Genomic DNA, 16,751 nt, shown 5'->3' with positions numbered 1-16,751 from the left:
AAAATATTAATTCAACATTTTATCACTCCATTCAAATTTTCTTTTTCTCCTTTAGTCATTTTCTGTGTTTTTCTGTGTTTCTAGTAATTTTTCCATTCCCTCTAGGTCATCTAATTCGGTACCATTGTTCACAGTATAGTTCTGTTTTTCCTTTTACTTCTTTAAGGTCAACAGGAGTGTTTCCTCTTTCATTCCTAATTTTAGTTTTTTGAGTCTTCTCTTTCACTTTTTTCTTAGTTTAACTAAAAGTTGTCAATTTTGTTGATTTTTAAAAAATGAACTTTTGTTTTATTGCTTCTCTCTATTGTTTTTTTGATTCTTTATTTCTGTATTAATCTTTATTACTATCTTCCTTCTGCTTGCTTGGAATTTAGTTTGCTCTTCTGTTTCTAGTTACTTAGGGTAGTAAGTTAGAAAATATTTTTAAGATCTTTCTTCTTTTATTATATAGACATTTATAGCTGTAAATTCCCCAATAAGCACTGATATCGTGATGTCCCATATGTTTTGGTATGTTGTATTTTCATTTTCATTCATCTCAAGGCATTTTCCAGCTATCCTTCTAATTTCTTTAATCAATTGTTTATTTAGGAGTGTGTTGTTTAATTTTTACAGATTAATTCATATAGATTTATGAATTCCATAAATTTCCTTCTGTCAATGCTGCCTAGTTTCATGCCAGTGTAGTTGGTGAACGTACTTTGTAGAACTTCAATCCTTTTAAGTATATTGATTTTATTAATTTTTATGTGTATCATTCTCATTGTCTTTATTTTCTAAATCCTTTTTAAAATTTGATCTCTTTCACTTATAAGTAACTTGTGTGTGTGTATATATATATATATATATATATATATATATATATGAGTGATTTTGTATTTCAATGTTTTGGGGCTTTTTCTTTAGTTGAATCTTATTCTTTTTATTTGATTTTATTATGTCACAGAATAAACCTTCTATAATTACAGTTTTTCAGAATAAGTTAAGAGATTCTTTAAACTCTGATGATTCAGATAATCATTTACCCCCAAATGGGTGGATTGATACTAAAGTAGTTATTTGCTCAAATTCTACAAATTGGTCAGGGTTTTTTGAGGATAGCTTATATCTGCTCCATGCAGCATCAACTGGGCAGCTCAACTAGGGTGGGAAAAGTCTCTTCCAATGGTGGTTGATATTGGCCATTTGCTGGGAGCTCACCTGGGACTATTGGCTTTGTCCTTGATTTACTTCCATGTGTTTTCTTTATATGGATAAATCAGGCTTAATTTCCCACATTATGGTGGCTGAGAGCTGAGAGAGAGTATCTCAGGAATTAGAGTTACAAAAAATAGAGCCTCCATGTACAAGCCTTACCAAACAACTGCTAGCATAACACTTGCTAATTGGCTAAAGCCAGTCACATGGGCCAAGCCCAGAAATAATATATGAAAGGAGTATACAAGGGCATGCTTACTAGTAAAAGTGCTTCACTGGCAAGTCACCAAAGGAATAGTCTGCTACACATGAAATGTAGTAAAGCTTATGCAAGTTTTGCAGATTCTTTGAAGAGACTGTATTTTATTTTTGGTCACAGAACTCAATATATGTTTATCTGACTATATTTATTGACAAATTATTCAGATCTTCCAAATCCTTATTTATGTCAATGATAAGTTGGTGTGTAAAAATCTCCATCTACTATTGTGTGTTTTGTTTTTTAATTTAATGGTTATCTTAGTCAATTCAGGCTTATAACAGAATGTCATGGACTGGGTGGTTTATAAACAACAGAAATTTATTTCTCACAGCTGTATAGGCTGTGAGATCCAAGATGAAGGCACTGGCGGGTTTGGTGTCTAGTGAGGCTTGCTTCTTTGTACACAAAAGGCTCTCTTCTCCCTGTGTCTAACATATGTTGAAGGGACAAGAGAGCTTTCTGGGATTTCTCTTAAAAGGGCACTAGTCTCATTCAATCCCATTTAAGAGGGCTTTGCCTACATGATGTAACCACCTTGCAAAGGCCCCACTCTTTATACCATCCCATTGGGGGTTAGGATCTCAGAGTAGTGAATTTGGGGGGGGCACATATCATTTCATAATAGTGGATTTTATTAATAGCTCATATTTTGTTAATTTTTATGCAATTTAGTGCAAATATGTTATGGTTCATGAATCTTTATTTTTATTTTATTTATTTATTTGTTTATTTATTTATTTATTTATTTATTTAAAGATCTTATTTATTAATTCATGAGAGACACAGAGAGAGAGAGAGGCAGAGACACAGGCAGAGGGAGAAGCAGGCCCCATGCAGGGAGCCCGACGCGGAACTCCATCCCAGGGCCCCAGGATCACGCCGTGGGCTGAAGGCAGCGCTAAACCACTGAGCCACCCGGGCTGCCCATGAATCTTTATTTTTAATTGTACCTTTTATCAGTGACAAGTGACTATCATTGTACTAAATACTTTTTTGTTTGCTTATCCTAAGTGTTTCCTTTGTGTTATGAATTATTGTTATATCATTTTTGGTTTGGTCCTCAGTCACTTTTATTATTTTTTGTTGGTATATTGAATTTGTGATGACTCTGTCTAGAATTCTTCATCTTTTCATTAACTATCAAGAGCCCTCCTTTTGAGTGTGATCTGTTTCTTTTCTTAGACAATGACCACTAACAAAGCTTGTTAGTTTATACTTAATATAAATTTGAGAAAGGAGAGGAAAGAGATTGAGTAATCAACTTAAAAGCAGGGCAGCCCCGGCGGCACAGCGGTTTAGCGCCATCTGCAGCCCAGGGCATGCATGATCCTGGAGACCCTGGATCGAGTCCCACGTCAGGCTCTCTGCATGGAGCCTGCTTCTCCCTCTGCCTGTGTCTCTGCCTCTCTCTCTCTCTCTCTCTCTCTCTGTCTCTATGAATAAATAAATAAAATCTTAAAAAAAATCAGCTTAAAAGCATTGAATCTTTCAGTGTTGATACAATAAATTAAGGTGACAATCTCTAAATGTGGTAACAAAGCAAAATGCAATCCTTATTTTACTTTTTCTGTTTCTCATTCTCCCTTTCCTCTATTTAAACTGCCAACATTTGAGGAAAAGGGGAGAGTAGAAATTATTTGAGTGAATATGGTATCCCTGTACCTTTTATTTTAAAAATGTTCATTTGGTAATCTTTCTAACATATTTGACAGGTCATTTTCCTGTTGTATTGGTAAGGAAACAAAGCACAAAGAGGACAGCTAATTTTCCACAGCCCCACAGTGTCAAGGTATCATTCCATTTAGCCACACCAGGGTCATAGCTAAATTGATTTATTTTCTCCATAAAGAGTTGGCATCCCATGGACTACACAGATAACAGTTAATTCCCAAATGTAACACAATGAATTTGGTACTGAATAAAGTCTTTATTTCTTTCTGTTTTGAAAATCTGTAGTTATTGTGTTTAGAAGAGAGAAGAGGAGATTATTTTTATAAATATTCAGATTGTTAGAATTAATTTCAGTGGTGTTGGGAGTTGGGAATATGGAAATTTTTAAGGTTGATGCTTCTAGAGAAAGTAAAAGCTTCCTGCCTTCCATTTCAGTGAGTTGAATAAGAAAAAAGTTTAGGTAAACCATTTAGCTCCTTGCTTATTAGGAGGGAGGGAAATTAGCAATTTAGCAAGGGTAAAATGGTGGTAAAAATGGACACTCATTCTTCAAATTTTACACAGAAATGTAGAAGTCATACAGTGGACAATTGCTTTTATTAAACCATAATTTTAGGTTACTAGAGACAACAACTTAATATGGCAGAGCAGAATGTCAGCAAAACCATGTATGAAAGAAGACAGTTTTTCTCATCATGTCAGAGTTATAGTCAGCAAAGAGCAGTTGTCATAAAAAGTGACATAATTCTTCCTCTTTGGGATGCCTGGGTGGCTCAGTGGTTGAGTATCTGCCTTTGGCTTGGGGCGTGATCCTGGGATCCCAGGGACCCTGCTTCTCCCTTTCCCTGTGTCTCTGCCTCTCTCTTGGTGTCTCTTATGAATAAAAAGTCTTAAAAAATAATAATAATTCTTCCTCCCTTATTCTTTAGAGTTTCATCCTTCTTTATTCATCTACTTTGTTTTCATTTCACACTCTAATTTTAGGAGCTCTAGTATGAAGATGCTTCCCATGTGGCCTTAAACTCAGTATATTCGGCTATTGTTCTATAACTCATTGTCAACCAGTTTATCAATACTATCGCCATTGGTTGCCTATGTTTTAATCTTTTCTCTCTCATTTCTCCTTATCAATTTTCTGGGAACATCTACAGTGTTTAACACAAAGGAAGAGACCACTAATTGTGAGATGTAGACATTGGCATCAGGGAAGACCTGTGGGTGAAGAAGGCTTTTCTGTACTCCCCAAATCACTATGAATCTGTTGTTATAGATAGCTTTCTTTGTTGGGGTTTAGCAAATGATTTACTTATCAAGAGGAGCGAGACAGAATGAAATCAATCATGAGAAAGCTACCAAAGGCCATGGCAAAGGTTTTTCATATATTCAGAGTTATGGAATTTATGTTTAAGAGATGAAAGAGGAACGCTTTGCTTTCTTCTGCAGTCTCATAAGATTACAGATTTAAGATTTGTTTGCCCAGCATTTTATGAGGAAATACAGTGAGGATTCAGTCTAAGACATCTATAGTTAAAAAGGATGAATTCTTAAAAGTGACTTTGAAATATGTGCTAGTTGTCTTTTAGAATAAAAAAATCCTTTGTTTGGTTTAAATAAATAAAAAACAGGCTTGAGTAGTGTAGAAAAAGTAATACATCATCAAAAATTACTTGCTTACAGGTTTGTTTTTGAGTAGCAAGTGCTCTAATTATGAAAACAGTGTTGATTCTATCCTCAATGCTTAGGTCATACTGAAAAAGAAATTTAATCTTCCTTATAAAACTGCATATATGTATCATTAAGATGTTTTGAAAGCTTAATTGATAGACATAGCATTTCAAAATAGGAATAGATCTTACAAATCTCTCTCATATAAATGAGAAAATTGAGAGCCTCCAAAGGTCAAATAGCTGCTTGGTGCCACAGAACAGTTAAATGCTAACTCATGAAATATACTTTTACTTTAAAATAACATCTATTTTCTTCATAGGACTTAATCAACTTATATTTATTTACTTATATATACATTGTCTCTCTTAGCATAAAGTAAATGCTGTGAGGCCAGGGTTTTTTTGTTGTGTTTCATTCAGTTATGTTCCAACATCTACAGCAGTACCTGGCTGTAGTAGGTGTTCAGTACATATTTATTGAGTGATAAAAGTGTGATTAAGGAAGAGTATGAGCTGTAGAGCTTTTTCAATTTGGTGTCAGCCATCTTTGTTTGCTGGTTTGGTAAGAGAAGTTTTCATGCAATAGGTAGAACTTATCTGTATGTTAAAGGCTGGTATTGCTTGGTGGTAAGGAGAGTGAACATGCTAGATAATAAGTGTTGCCATGAACTAGGAGGAAAGAGGGAGGGGGGTTGGAATAGGTGCAACAAGATGAAATAGGCCACCATTAGTGTTTCAAGATCACACATGCTTTTCTTAAATTGGACCTGGTGGAAAAGACAGCCTGACAGTATGGTCAGCACTACCCGCTTTTTTTCACTGAAAGTAGTAAAAGTCCTTGACCTATTTGAATTTGACTTGAATAGGACAAAGGTAAAATACTCATTTGGTTGTCTAGTCAGACATCTGTCTTCAGGATTCAGAATTATGACAATCCCATCTTCACTACCATGGCCGCTATGATGTTTATTTTTTTTCCTAACCTGCTTATTATCACAATACTCATGAAAGGTGCCAGATTTCCCTATATAGTAAATGATGATGATAGCACTTTGCATTCTTGGGCACATAGAATTTTTTCAGGATACTTGCACATAATTATCTCATGAACAGATTCTACACTGCAGCAAATTGCAGGGTCTTATAAAATGATCTGAAATCAGTTGTGCTACCTGGGCAATGTCCACTGATCCTAGAGCGGGGAGGAAAATTGTGTCTAACGTGACTTTTTATTTTCCAATTAAAACAACACATCAGTTAAAGGCAGATGGACAACCACACTGGTATTCATAGGTCCTATTTTGCATAAAACAGCATCAATCTATTTATTCATGAGTTTTAAATATATTGCATATAAATACTTCCTTGGTTTAAAAAGTATTGAATTAATCAGTGAAATGACAAGTCGGTTTTAGTCTTAAGAGTCATCTACCATTTGTTCTTATAAAGTCTATTGATAATTCTTCCAATGAGTGTCTTGCCACTCTAGTTTATAAAATGTTATTCAGAGGTCTGAATCATACATCTCCCTGAACCCAATCCCCAGGAGGCAGGTGACCAAATGGGAAAGTTTGGCATCTAGAAAGCAGTCATGGCCTACATGAACCTTGAAACTAATGAGACTATCATGATGAATCATAGTCCAGTGTATTTATTTTTTAACTAAATCCCTTACAAATAAGTTATGTTCATTGAGCCTGGATTTAACATTTTATATATTAATATGTGTTTCCCACTTTAAGGTGCTGCTTATATTTAAAAGAACTTTCTAGTCATCGATCTCATTGGTGTTAAGACACATTAATACATGTCTTCATGCAACATGAGAGAAATGTGATCCTTTTTGAGAAATGTCCCAAATGCCCCATATAAATACACTGCTTTTATTACTTTCATAAAGTAAGTGAAGAAAACCATACTTAATATGTAAATAGCTTTTTGTATGCCTTTCTATAAGAAGGATGACTTGAATGCTAACAATGTAGAGTACACAAATAACATTGCTACTAGGGTTACCAGATAAAATACAGGGTGCCAAATAAAATTTGAATTTCAGATAAACAACAAGGAGTTTTTCAGTTTGTGCCCTACATACTGTAGTTTTTAGTATAAATATGTCCCAACTGCTGCATTATTTTAGCAATTCAAATTTAACTGAGCATCGTGGATTTTTATTGGCTAAAGCTGCCAATCCTAGTTGTAACTTCGGGGGCAGGCAGGCCCTAAAATTTGTGATTAAGGTGCTGCCAGTTTTCTTCAGCCAGAGTATATTCCATGGTTCTCGAATGTATCATCCAGTTCTCTTTTCTCTCTATAAGAAGTTTGCATTTAGAGCAGTATTGGAACTGTTGAAATATCAAATCTGTTTAACTATCTACTTAATGGGAGCAGACTTCTATGAGCTGAGAACATTTCTATGATACCAGAGTTCAGAACCTCTAAGGATAAGACTTTAAGAGACTGTTAACATGCAGAATGAGGGGCATCTGGGTGGCTCAGTGGTTGAGCATCTGCCATTGTCTCAGGTTGTGACCTCGGGGTCCTGGGATCAAGTCCTGCATCGGGCTTCCCCCAGGGAGCCTACTTCTCCCTCTGCCTGTGTTTCTGCCTCTCTCATGAATGAATGAATAAATAAATAAAACCTAAAAAAAAAAAAAAAACCCATCCATAATGATATTACCCATTGACTATCCTCAACTTTGGATTTCCTAGGCATGAATTAATATATTCCAAATTGATCTAGTTTCTTCTCCCATACCTGCTCCCCCTGTATCTATGTTCATGATGCCGATACCCACCCCATCATCCAAGCCAGACTGGAAATGAGGGATCTTCCCTTCCCTTATTCTCTTTCTCACGTCCAGTCAGTCCTGTGGAATTCCTTTTCTCCCTGTTTCCATGGCCATCCCGTTAGTTGTGGCTCCCCTGCCTCTTTGTCTCTTTCTCCAGCACACTTCCTTCACCTTTCTGTAGTGGAGAACACCCTGGGCTGATGGGAATGCCCTTGCACTTCTGTGGCTCTAGAGGGACTAGAGCATATTCTATCTATGCCTGTAGGTACTTAGTAAGTAGGGTCTCATAGAAAAAAATCAGAACACGGAAGGATTTTGCAAATGTGTTCATCATTCTGCCTAGAGTGCTTTTTGTTAAGCCCTGCTCATTTCACTAAATAGCTGAGTATCACATTGCTCACTCTCCAGAAAATGCTCCTAGCCACTTGTATCTTCTGGGTTCTCCCAACTTCTGTCATCTCCATTAATTTTCATCGACTCCCCTCCCACCGTAGTGATTATTTTTTGAGCTATTTCTCCAAAACATTTTACCCACCTCCAGGAATCATAAACATGTGCCAACATGCACGAGTGTGCATGCATGCAATTTATCCATCCTATTACTGCTAAATGTTCTATATTGAAACATTCTAAAATAGAGCATAATTTGCTTTTTCAGTATCAACAAACTATAATTATTGGCCTCTACATTTAATTATGTCACTTCAGGTCACGTTTTTATCCTCATGAATTCATAGGGGCTTTGTCTTCTTGAGTGAGCAAATAGTAGATCTTTTGTTCCCAGATAGTTTATATTCTTTTAAGATTTATATTTTTGTTTCTTTTTACTTAGCAGTGTTAAATTAGTTCTCTTTCTCCTTTTTCTTTAAGGCAATCTAGGGAGATGAAAGTTTGATAGCCAGAATCTGAGAACTAAATGTACTTTTTTAATAGACTCAGCATTAATACATTGTGGTGGGATGCAAAAAAGTCCCTTTTTATCCTTATCCAGTGAAGCAAATATTATTGGGTGAGTTATTTCAATAAAAGAAACTTATCTCTAAAAATTTAGCCTTAACTGTGTCCTAAATTCCTCAAGATTCTTTTATTAGTAATTTCTAACATTTGTTAGGCAAAATTGTCTTTTATGATCTCCCAAAACCATTTCTGAGATGCGACATCATTATATTGCCAATGAGATACTTTCTCAATAATAGCTTTTCAATTTCTCTAAAAAGTCTAATTTCTGCTCCAATTTCACATGCCCTTCAACAAATGAATCTGCCTCAGCTCTAGTATTTCTTTCTGCTCATTAGTGCTGTATATAAGCTTGTTCTTATGAACTCACAGCTGTCACATATTATAAGTTTATCTTTTGTGGCAGGTATTAGCATTTGGAAGGTTATCTTTGGGTCACTGGTGTGATAATGGTGGACACATCAGAAATTGGGGATAAATCTGAAGTGGTAGATGCTGTGGAAACATTGGATCTTGAGATCACAAAGGTTCAGTGGGATGTAGAATAGCCAGCCCTGAGTCTCTCAGACCAAGAAAAAGTTCCCATGTGCACGTGTGCATGCACACACATACACACATCTTTAAAAACCAAAGGATTTTTAAAAATGTTTTATTTATTTATGAGACACACACACACACACACACACACACATATATATATATATATATATATATATAGAGAGAGAGAGAGAGAGAGGCAGAGGGAGATGCAGGCTCCATGGCTCCATGCAGGGAGGCCGACGTGGGACTCGATCCCGGGTCTCCAGGATCACGCCCTGGGCTGAAGGCGGCGCTAAACCGCTGAGCCACCTGGGCTGCCCAAAAACCAAAGGATTTTTGAAGTGCAATTGGAAGAAGAGGTGGAAGTAGAAAAATAAAGACATGTTTTCCTCAGAAGATAATATTGGTGCAAAAATAGTCACAGGTCCCATCAGAAATTTGGAAGAAAACAGGCTCCAGAGTTTAAGAGGACTCCCTGGAACTGACTATCTCCCTGGTGCAGAAACTCTGACCTTTGTCTTGGCCCTTTTGCTATGCCTTGGCCCCTTTGCTATACGTCAGAAATAGCCCTTGAAATTCAAGAGAGACATGAGGATGGTTCAGTTGATTAAGTGGTCAACTCTTGATTTCAGCTCAGGTCATGATCTCAGGGTTGTGAGATTAGGCCCAGATGGGGTGGAGCCTGATTTAGATTGTCTTCTCTCCCAAGAGGGAACCCTTTTACACTGCTGTCAGGAATGCAAGCTGGTACAGCCACTTTGGAAAACAGTATGGAGGTTCCTCAAAAAATTGAAAATAGAGCTATCCTACAACCCAGCAATTGTACTATCTGGGATTTACCCCAAAGATACAAATGTAGTGATCCAAAGGGACACCTGCACCCTAATGTTTATAGCAGCCATGTCCACAATATCCAAACTGTGGAAAGAGCCCAGATGACCATCACCAGATGAATGGATAAAGAAGACATATACAATGGAATACTACTCACCCATCAAAAAATGAAATCTTGCCATTTGCAACAATGTGGATAGACCTAGAGGGTATTATGCTAAGCGAAATAAGTCAATCAGAGAAAGACAATTATATGATCTCACTCATGTGGAATTTAAGAAACAAAATCAAAGGGGAAAGGAGGGAAAAATAAAGATGGAATCAGAAATGGAGACAAACCATAAGAGACTCTTAAAACTGAGGGTTGCTAGAGGGGAAGAGGGTAGAAGGATGGAGTAACTGGGTGGTGGACATTAAGGAGGGCATGTGATGTAATGAGCATTAGATATTATATAAGATTGTTGAATCACTGAACTCTACCTCTGAAACTAATATACTATATGTTAATTAATTGAATTTAAATAATAAAAAAAATTCTCTCCCTCTGTCCTCCCCCCCCCCCCAAAGAACTTCAAGAAAGTGTGACAGTTTTTGACATTAGATGCATTCTCAGCTCTGATTGGTAAAATAGACAAATAATTCAGTCCAGCACATTACCCTAAGAATCACTGGTTTGTGACAGAGCCATCACAGGATGAGATACCTTATGTGTGTGCCTGAGGGGCATGTGGATGGTGATTACATCTGGGACTTGTCCACATATAGTTTTAAAGGAAGCCTTGGGTATGAAAATAATTGTCCAAGGAGAGAGTGAAGAGTGAGAAGAAAAACATCATTTAACATGTGGATGAAGGAAAAAAGCACCATTATATAGGAAATGAGAGGATGGAAGGGACTACCCTTTCTAATATTTCAACTGCCTCCCCCCATCCATTCCTGACTTCCTTTATTCTAACTGAAGTTTTCTATTTCCTATGGCATTTATCACTTATTAAAATACTATGTAATTTACTTTTTAATAGTTGTGTTGTGCTGTGGTTTATATCTTCCCTGAACCCTGTTTATTACTGAAAGATAAGCTCCACAAGGGAAAGGGCCTTTGTTGATATATTCTAAGCAAGTAGAACATGCCTGGTACTTTGGAGGTACTTTGTAACTATTGAATAAATGAAAGAAATAATGTCTCAACAGTAAGTTTCAGTAAACAGTGTCAAAAATTGTGGGGAAGTCACCTAAAATAAGTGAGGCAATTAGTAATCCACCGATGCTCTAAGGTGGAGCCCTGCCAATGGCAAGGTAGGAATAGATGCTGGACTAGAGTTGGGTTGAATGATGGATGGTGGGTGAGGAAGTGGAGAGGGCCAACAGGAATTATTCTTTGAAAAGACTTTGCTTGTGAATGAAGAAAAAGATGGTATCTAAAGAAGGACTTGGGATCAAGGAAGGATTTTACATGATTTGTTGTTGTTTTTAAGGGATGAGACTCACAGGGCAATGGCAGAACATGAACTGTTCCCTGGAAGTGGTGATAGGATGAGCTTTCTGTTAGGGGAAGGTCACTTTAGTGGTTGTGGAGAATGTGGCCTAGAGCAGGAGAAACTAGGGTTAAGGATCAGTCAGCCCACTGCTTTCAGAGAGTATGGGAGTGTTGTTATCCCTGACCATGCCCTGGGTCTCTTCACTGGCTGTCATGGACCACCATTCCTTCCCCTCTGCCATGCTCTTCTACTTCAATCCCCTGGAATGCCTTCTGAGATTAGCAGTCTCCTCTTAGTCTCTTCTCTGAAACGTTACCTCCTGGCTTTAGGTGAAGACTGCTTGTTCTCTGAAGGTCCTGTGATGGTGTTTGGAGGTGGGCCTTTGTGAAGTAATTAGGTTTAAATGAAATCAGGAAGATGGGCGCTCATGATGGGATTGGTGCTCTTATAATATCAATCACCTTACAGTGCAATCCTCCCTCTACCTCATAGTCATGTGAGGCAGCAGGAAGGTGGCCAACTGCAGGCCAGGAAGAGGGCCCTGATGAGGGACAAAATTGGCTAGGACCTTGCTCTTAGATTTCTCAGCTTTCTGAATTGTGAAAAATAAATTCCTGTTTATTCTTACTTACAAATTCCATCTGTGTTCTTTTGTTATGGCACCTGAAGCTGACTGATAACTATTTTATTTATCTTGCCACTCAAATTGTTCCACATTTGGTCATTGGGAGCTTTTTAGGTTGTCTTCTGTGTCCCTTTGACATAACCTCATCATTTTTTTTTCCTTTTGAACACTTAACTTTCTGGTACTACATGGCACTACAAGATGCTCCATTTAGATATATCCTGCCTCCAGTCCTAGAATCAGGCATTTCTCCAAGGAGTCCTGATTCCTTTTGTTGCAGAATAGCATTAAAAACCAAGATCTGGGGGCACCTGGGTGGCTCAACTGGCTAAGCGTATAACTCTTGATTTTGGCTCAAGTCATGATCTCAGAGTCATGAGAACAAACCATGTGTTGCCTGGCTCTGCACTGGCATGGAGCCTGCTTAAGATTCTCACTCTCTCCCTCCCTCTGCCTTTCCCTCCCAACATCTATGTGCTCTTTCTCTCTCAAGAAAGAAAATAAAGAAAGAGAAAGAAAGAAAGAAAAGAAGAAAGAAAGAAAGAAAGAAAGAAAGAAAGAAAGAAAGAAAGAAAGAAAGAAAGAAAGAAAGAAGAAAGAAAGAAAGAAAGAGAAAGAAAGAAAGAAAGAAAGAAAGAAAGAAAGAAAGAAAGAAGAAAAGGAAGGAAGGAAGGAAGGAAGGAAGGAAGGAAGGAAAAAATAGAAAGAAAGAAGGAATGAACTAACCAACCAAGATCTGGTGTTAAGAGTGCTCATTGCTAATGGGATGTTATTTCTAGGCCTTTCAGCTAGATATATGCGTATACTAACCTGTGTACCTACATGTATCTATAACGATTTCTATATGCAACCATAGGTATCAATAATAAGCTAAACATGAGTGTTATCTAGACCCAACTCTATTTCAATACCCTGTGATACAGTACACTTAACCTACTTCTTTCCTTGCTTATCTATAGACTCCCTCTCCAACAGTGAGAAGTCTGGTTTTTGCCATCTGCTAATTCCAGGATACATAAATAGCAGTATCAGAATTGTTACTCTTTACCCCATAGGAAACAACTTTATTGACTAGAGGATAATCCTAATGTATAGTACCTTTTGCCTGCCATCTTACTGTTACCAAAATATGGAACGCTTCACAAATTCACATGTCATCCTTGTGTACATGTCAGGCTAATCTTCACTGTATCATTCTAATTTTAGTACATGTGCTGACAAAGTGAGTCCAATAATCAAACTTTTAACAAACGTGATATAACTACTGCAGGAAAGAAGAATATACTTACCGTCCACACAAAACCTTTTAACACCTGTCATCTAATTTCATTTACTTTGGTCGGTTTGTTTGTTTGTTTATTTATTTATTTATTTATTTATTTATTTATTTATTTCTTAAAGATTTCTTATCTATTTATTCATGAGAGACAGAGAGAGAGGCAGAGACACAGGCAGAGGGAGAAGCAGGCTCCATGCAGGGAGCCCGACGTGGGACTCGATCCTGGGTCTCCAGGATCACGCCCTGGGCTGAAGGCGGTGCTAAACTGCTGACCCACCAGGACTGCCCTACTTTGGTCTGTTTAAAGGAAAAAAGTCCCCCCTCCAAACTTATATAAATCATCATATTATTGAAATACTTAAGAGTTATCAAAATATTCATATTTTTAAATTTTTTGAAAGACATTGAGGTCCACTGTTTTTCTTGTTTACCTCACTTAGTAAATAAGAATCCTTGGAAATTAGAAACTTAATTGTTTATATATTAGGGAAGGGCTAGTGGCACAATTTTAAAATCTAAACAAAAACTTTATCTTTTTTAAATTAGATTAAGCATCCTTCCAACCTCATCTTTCTTCTACCTTATTTTCACTATTTGAGAATTTATGACTTTTTAAAACAGAGGTCATGGTTAGCATCCAGCCGCATCCCAAAAGCTGCCGATTATGAGTTATGTTTATGTATTTATTAAAATATTTATAATAAAATACACATTGTTCCTTGCCATCCACCTAACTCTTTACTACCCCTGGCTTTGCTTAAAATTTTTTTTCAGCTCTGTTGAGGTACTAATAACAATTAAAAATTGTATATATTTAAGGTGTACAATGTGATGTTTCAGGGTACTTACATATTGTGAAATAATTACCACAATCAAGCTAATTAACATATCCATCACCTCATGTAATTACCTCTTACTGTTTGTGATGAGAATGCTTGTGATGTACTTTAAGCAAATTTCAAGTATATAATACATTAATATTAACTATAGTCACCATGTTATATATTATATTAGCAATAATAAAAATACTTTTTTATTGATGTATAATTGACAATGGCTGTAATTTTTGCACACTTAATTATAAATATTTAAATCTTTGCCAGAAGAGACCCTATTGTTGTTTAATATCACTTAAGTTTTGTTTTATAACTAAAAGATTTTAGATGACTGGATCACATAGGGATAGCCATTTTTAAAATACAGAATAATGTTTTTGTTTGGAAAAAAATTCATTTTAAATTGTTATGTGTATGCATTTAACTCCTGTCATTGCTAGCTATAAATCTCTGTATTTTTCTAAATGTGGTTGGGCTCACCTTAAGTGGAGAAATTGGAAAGGACAACAAATTATTTTGCAATGATTTTCTAAATAATAACCACCAAAAAAACTTATACAATATTTGTAAATTGTGATTGAATTAGTGACTTTAGCCATATTTCCCTTTTGAAGGTGAAAAAAGCATGAGTAGGATTTCTCATAGAATATGCATTAGTTTTCTCAGTTTTCTAAGGCCTCCATAACCAAAATACCTCATTTTTAGGTGGCTTAAATCTATTTTCTCACAGTTCTGAAGTCTGGAAGTCCAAGATCAAAGTGTTGGCCACTTTAGTTTCCTTTGAGGCCTGTCTCCTTTGGCTTACAGATGCCAGAATTCATTCCACCCTTTTGTTGCTGCTTCACAGAGTTGTTCTTCTGTCCCTGCATGCTCGTGGTGTCTCTTCCTCTTCTTATAAGGACATCAGTCCTATTGGGTTAGGGTCTATCCTAGGGGCATCATCTTAACTTAGTCATCTCATTCAGAACTTACTTTAAAATATGGTCACATTCTGAAGTAGTGGGATTGGGACTTCATATGAATTATGGGCAGAACATTTTGTTGTGGCTTCTAGAAATCACAAGTGTCCTGTGCTCTGTTTGTAATTGCTTTTGGTTGTAATTATGAAATTCTTACCTTAGAGGATATTTGAAGTTTATATCAGAAGCAAAGTAATAACTGGCAACTGTGTTATCTTTAATTTGCCTTTCTTACTCTTTTTCAGAGAAGCAATTCTTGGGCTTTTTTTAGGAGCTCATGTACAGCTTTGAGAATAACTTTGACAAACTATCTCAAAACTTAGTGGCTTAATTCAATAAACCTTTTTTTTTTTTTTTTTTAATCAATACACTATGTGTTGGCAAATTGAGCCGGTCCCAGTGAGGATTACTGATCAGAATACTGGCTGGGCTCAGTATGCATTGTGGTTACCTGGTTTCCAAAGGCTTCACTCACGGATCTGATGGTTGACTATCTCTACGTAATAGTGCTGGAGGTAATTGGGCCAGATTTTGTCATCATCCAGCAGGCAGACCTGGGTTCAGTCATCCAGTTGTGTTCATACAATTTTCAAGAGCAGGAAGGAAGAGAAAGCCCCAAAGACTATGCTTTCAAAGTATCTCTTTGTGTCACTTTTGCTGGCATCTTCTTGGCCAGAGCAAGTCAGATCAAGTCCAGATTCAAGAGGTAGAGAAATAGACTCCATTCCTTGATGTGAGCTGCAAAGCCACAGTGCAAAGGGTCATGCCTATGGGAATAAGAGGAGTTTGTGGTCTCCAGTGAGAAGAAGGAGGGGATGAAATGATGAGAACAACAATCAACTGAGTAAACTCTTGCCTTACAGGTGTTTTGCCTTAGGTTGAGTAATTATTTTCTGAGAAGAAGTTAAGGCTCTCTTCCAAAGACATATAGATACTGGCTGTTGAGAGTGAAAGTATACCAGGAACAGGAAATGGAAGAATGGTCTGAGGGGAAATGGGTAGAACATTCATAGCATCTTCTTCATGAGCTTTTGGAAATATGAAACAAATCCTCTGAGTTCTCCTCTGATTTCTCCATAGATTATACCTGAGAAACTTGCCTGTGGGAACAAAGGAGATTTTTTTTTTCTGTTGAGGGTATTACATCTTGTTAAGGCATTTTTTAAATGTGAACAGTTGACCAGGTAACAACAGGAGACACTTTGTATGCAGTTAGAACCAGCAGAGTTCATTCATTTACATATTATTGAACTCAAAAATACCAAATATGAAAATGCTGAAAGACCTAGAAATCATACTTTCCTCTACAAGCACATAATGTAAACCCAAAGCGAGGAATTAAATTCTTCATAATCTCACAAAAATAGCAACTCCTTGATTATTCTTAATAGTCAACATTGATTTATATTGTTCTAGTATCAATTTATGAGTTTCTTTATACCCTAATCCACCATCAAAGTTAACTCTTAATCCCTACTCTTTTTATGTAGAGGGCTGAGCATAATCTTAAATGCATATCATTGTACTGAGTTGCTAACTACATAATTTAGGATGTGTGGGTATTAAGTACTTTCAACTCTTTGAGGAGTTTCATTCTACAAATATGATAGAGGAACTTCTATTATTCCAAAATATCCAGGGGAAGTGCGCTCCC

The 16,751-nt window shown here is 36.7% G+C and overlaps 1 protein-coding gene and 1 non-coding gene across 15 annotated transcripts in view; one reads left to right on the top strand and one right to left on the bottom strand.

Moving 5' to 3' along the window:
* The window catches only part of NEK10 (NIMA related kinase 10), a 222,816-nt gene that overhangs the window by 117,130 nt on the left and 88,935 nt on the right, over positions 1 to 16,751 (top strand). The gene's annotated exons all lie outside the window — the stretch shown is intronic.
* Positions 13,147 to 13,253, bottom strand: LOC140614564 (U6 spliceosomal RNA). Its single transcript, XR_012015400.1, has one exon. It is a non-coding gene; the product is annotated as a U6 spliceosomal RNA (small nuclear RNA).

This window comes from Canis lupus, chromosome 22 (assembly GCF_048164855.1).
Source record: "Canis lupus baileyi chromosome 22, mCanLup2.hap1, whole genome shotgun sequence".
Lineage (NCBI taxonomy): Eukaryota > Metazoa > Chordata > Mammalia > Carnivora > Canidae > Canis > Canis lupus.
The sequence above is the reverse complement of the archived record's forward strand: the minus strand, read 5'-3'. Positions and strand labels throughout refer to the sequence as shown.